Genomic DNA, 4,767 nt, shown 5'->3' on the forward strand with positions numbered 1-4,767 from the left:
CACGCGTGCCGCCGCCTCCTCCTCCTCCCCATCACACATGCCGCCGCCTCCTGCCCCCCCATCCCATCACTCGTGCCTCCTCCTCCCCATCACGCGTGCACCGCCGCCGCCTCCTCCTCCTCCTCCCCCACATCACACATGCCGCCGCCTCCTGCCCCCCCATCCCCATCACTCGTGCCTCCTCCTCCCCATCACGCGTGCCGCCGCCGCCGCCTCCTCCTCCCATCACACATGCCGCCGCCTCCTCCTCCTCCCATCACTCGTGCCTCCTCTCCCCATCACTCGTGCCTCCTCCTCCCCATCACGCGTGCCGCCGCCTCCTCCCCCCCCATCCCCATCACTCGTGTCTCCTCCTCCCCATCACTCGTGCCTCCTCCTCCCCATCACGCGCGCCGCCTCCCCTCCTCCTCCTCCCCATCACACATGCCGCCGCCTCCTGCCCCCCCATCCCCATCACTCGTGCCTCCTCCTCCCCATCACGCGTGCCCGCCGCCGCCCGCCTCCTCCTCCCCCATCACACATGCCGCCGCCTCCTCCTCCTCCCCATCACTCGTGCCTCCTCCTCCCCATCACTCGTGCCTCCTCCTCCCCATCACGCGTGCCGCCTCCTCCTCCTCCCCATCACACATGCCGCCGCCTCCTCCCCCCCCATCCCCATCACTCGTGCCTCCTCCTCCCCATCACGCGTGCCGCCTCCTCCTCCTCCCCATCCACACATGCCGCCGCCTCCTCCCCCCCCATCCCCATCACTCGTGCCTCCTCCCCCCCATCACTCGTGCCTCCTCCTCCCCATCACCATCACCATCACGCGTGCCTCCTCCTCCCCATCACCATCCCGCCGCCACCTCCTCCGCCTCATCCTCCTCCCCATCACCATCACGCGTGCCTCCTCCTCCCCATCACCATCACGCGTGCCTCCTCCTCCCCATCACCATCACGCGTGCCTCCTCCTCCCCATCACCATCACGCGTGCCTCCTCCTCCCCATCACCATCACGCGTGCCTCCTCCTCCCCATTACCATCACGCGTGCCTCCTCCTCCCCATCACGCGTGCCTCCTCCTCCCCATCACTCGTGCCTCCTCCTCCCCATCACGCGTGCCGCCGCCTCCTCCTCCTCCCCATCACACATGCCGCCGCCTCCTGCCCCCCCATCCCCATCACTCGTGCCTCCTCCTCCCCATCACGCGTGCCACCGCCGCCGCCTCCTCCTCCTCCTCCCCATCACACATGCCGCCGCCTCCTGCCCCCCCATTCCCCATCACTCCTGCCCCCCCATCCCCATCACTCGTGCCTCCTCCTCCCCATCACACATGCCGCCGCCTCCTCCTCCTCCCCATCACTCGTGCCTCCTCCTCCCCATCACTCGTGCCTCCTCCTCCCCATCACGCGTGCCGCCGCCTCCTCCCCCCCCCCATCCCATCACTCGTGTCTCCTCCCTCCCCATCACTCGTGCCTCCTCCTCCCATCACGCGTGCCGCCGCCTCCTCCTCCTCCCATCACACATGCCGCCGCCTCCTGCCCCCCCCATCCCCATCACTCGTGCCTCCTCCTCCCCATCACTCGTGCCTCCTCCCCCCCATCACTCGTGCCGCCGCCGCCTCCTCCTCCTCCCCCATCACTCGTGCCTCCTCCCCCCCATCACTCGTGCCTCCTCCTCCCCATCACTCGTGCCTCCTCCTCCCCATCACGCGTGCCACCGCCGCCGCCTCCTCCTCCTCCTCCCCATCACACATGCCGCCGCCTCCTGCCCCCCCCATCCCCATCACTCGTGCCTCCTCCTCCCCATCACGCCGCTGCCGCCGCCTCCTCCTCCCCATCACACATGCCGCCGCCATCCCTCCTCCTCCCCATCACTCGTGCCTCCTCCTCCCCCATCACTCGTGCCTCCTCCTCCCCATCACGCGTTGCCGCCGCCTCCTCCTCCTCCCCATCACACATGCCGCCGCCTCCTCCCCCCCCATCCCCATCACTCGTGCCTCCTCCTCCCCATCACTCGTGCCCTCCTCCCCCCCATCACTCGTGCCGCCGCCGCCTCCTCCTCCTCCCCATCACTCGTGCCTCCTCCCCCCCATCACTCGTGCCTCCTCCTCCCCATCACTCGTGCCTCCTCCTCCCCATCACTCGTGCCTCCTCCTCCCCCATCACGCGTGCCTCCTCCTCCCCATCACGCGTGCCACCGCCGCCGCCTCCTCCTCCTCCTCCCCATCACACATGCCGCCGCCGCCTCCTCCTCCTCCTCCCCCATCACACATGCCGCCGCCTCCTCCCCCCCATCCCCATCACTCGTGCTCCTCCTCCCATCACGCGTGCCTCCTCCACATGCCGCTTCCACACTTTCTTCCGGACTGGAACTTACTTAACCTTGGATCCCCCCCCCTCCCATCTTAGTCTTTAAGAATAATGAAACAAATATTGATCATTAATGTTATTAAAGTAAAAGCCCATTAAACATGATAATATTCCACTTGTAGAAACACTGATAAGCAAGAATTGTTTGTTTCCTTTGGAGAGACTTTTGTTAATGAGAGAGATTTAATAAAACCTCCTGATGTTTTGATTGGATGGTTGTGTCCCGGCCATTTATACATCCAGCCCCCCTCCCTCCCTGCTTCTGGTTTCACACTTTGGGTCGGTCCAAGAACTGAACCAAATAATGAATATATACACACACACACACCCCCAAAAATAAAATAAAAAAGAACAGGGAATCATGCCACATTCCTTATTACGAGGGAAATGTGATACACAAACAAAGACTCAGAGGGGGGTTTTTATTTAAAAAACGTGAACGCCGTTGTTTGTATCGAGCACCACTGGAGGGTTATTGTTATATTATTGTGATTATTAATATTAAAGTTCATTGAGACACTTTAAAAACTTTGGCAGGGTCAGATGTGTCAAAGATGACAATACCCTAATCTTCTCCAGAAGAACCATTGTGAAGAGCATAGCTCTTTTGATCTGCTAAGGGTACCAGAGAGGTTGGGGGGGGGAGTAATCTAGGCCCTTATGCAAAGTGATGATTGTATCAATCTTGGCTTGAACATCATCTTTGAAGGACGATAACAGTTACCAGCAGGGCTAAAATGTAGAACATCCACATAGATTGAAATAAGCAACCTGACAATAGTGTTCCATTAGCTGACAGCCCCCCACCTCACCCGCGTTATGCTCTGGGTGCGTGCCGCATGCGTTTGGAGATAGGAGACTGCTTGCATCGTTTCACATCGACCGCTCGCCGGGGAAAGGATTTCGGGGAATGCTGCTAGATCTTTTGTCATCTCTGCTCACACTTGCAATGAGCTCACATCTACACTGACCGCCTGACGGGAATCTATTCCAAGAAAGGCAGCAAAACAATCCCCCGCTTTCATCTGGCGGCCGCAGAACGACAAGAGCGGCGAATAATAGGGCAGGAGGGCTCGGGGGGGCAAGGTAGCGAGGGACAGCGAACAATAATAACGAGGGTCGGGAGGAACTGCAGAGCGAGCGGGAATGGCTGGAATGTCAGGTCCCCTGCCACTGCTGCCTGTGTAAACACGGCTCACCGCACTGCACCGGGGGGGTGGGGGGGGTCTTCAGGGGATGACTCCATGACCCCTGCCAACACTTGCTTTCGGGAAGATAAGGAGGCACTGGGAATGCACTGCTTGTGGCGAGAGGCACACAGGAAGGCCAAGTGACACGGGTGGGGGGGGTGGGGTGGCAGGGAACAGAGATCTGTGATGTGGGATAGGGGCAGTCAGGGTGGGCTGACCGAAGGGCAAGAGCACAGTGTCCTGCCAAACACCTCCAGGGCACCGGGGGGCAGCGCGGGGGCAGCAGAGAACAGGAGGAGGAGACCCGGCTCTCCCCACAGGTCAGCCGGCGGGCATTTCCGCTGGGCGATAAGCGCGTGGCTCATAAGGGGAGGAAATGAGCGCTCGGCCGGGGCGTGGTCAAGGCTCTGTGCGTCACCGGCCGGCAGCAACGTGGCATTCCCCGCGAGCACTACGTGCCCAAAGCGCACCCCCCTCCCCTATCAACCTGGGGCGCACACTGCCCACGTGCCGCAGCGACTGAAAATGGTTTCCAGTTCATTAAGGGTGGGAACAGGGCAGGCGGGCCAAGCCAAGGCTGAGGTGGTGGGGTGGGGAACCTCGCTGCAGCACCGAGCACGTCCAGCACGGCCGCAGGGGTGGCATGGATGTCAACACGGAATACGAGACAGGAAACGGGAGGATCGCCGCCACTTGGCAGGACGGCAATTTGGTGGCGGGGACTCAAAAGCACAACAATTTTAGGCAGACGGCGTAAAAACACGAGCCTGAAGAGATACGATATTTCTTATTTACAACATTTGGGGGGGGGGGGGCTGGACACTGACGGGCTGGCAACTCAGGGACGAAGCAGCACCTCAAATGCGAGGGTGTACAGTGCTGCAAGTGAGGGAGAGCTGAAGAGATAGACAGCTAACTGGCAGGCTAAAGAGCTGCGAGTTTGTACTGAATAGAAGAGCCGGGCCATGGTGAACTGTGTGTGTGCGCATGTGTGTGTGTGCGCGTGTGCGTGTGTGTGTGTGTGTATGTGTGTGTGTGTGTGTGTGTGTGTGTAACACACATTTAGTCCCCACAATGTGGTAAAATAAATAACTCTGCAGTCTCTTGGCACATTGTTCAGGTCTCAAAATTAAACAAAAAACTAAAAATGCCAAAATTCTTGTTTTTGTTTGGGTACTTATGGTTAAGGTTAAGGGTGGGTAGGGTTAAGGCGTTAAGCCCATAGAA

The sequence above is a fragment of the Brienomyrus brachyistius genome, chromosome 12 (assembly GCF_023856365.1).
Source record: "Brienomyrus brachyistius isolate T26 chromosome 12, BBRACH_0.4, whole genome shotgun sequence".
Classification (NCBI taxonomy): domain Eukaryota; kingdom Metazoa; phylum Chordata; class Actinopteri; order Osteoglossiformes; family Mormyridae; genus Brienomyrus; species Brienomyrus brachyistius.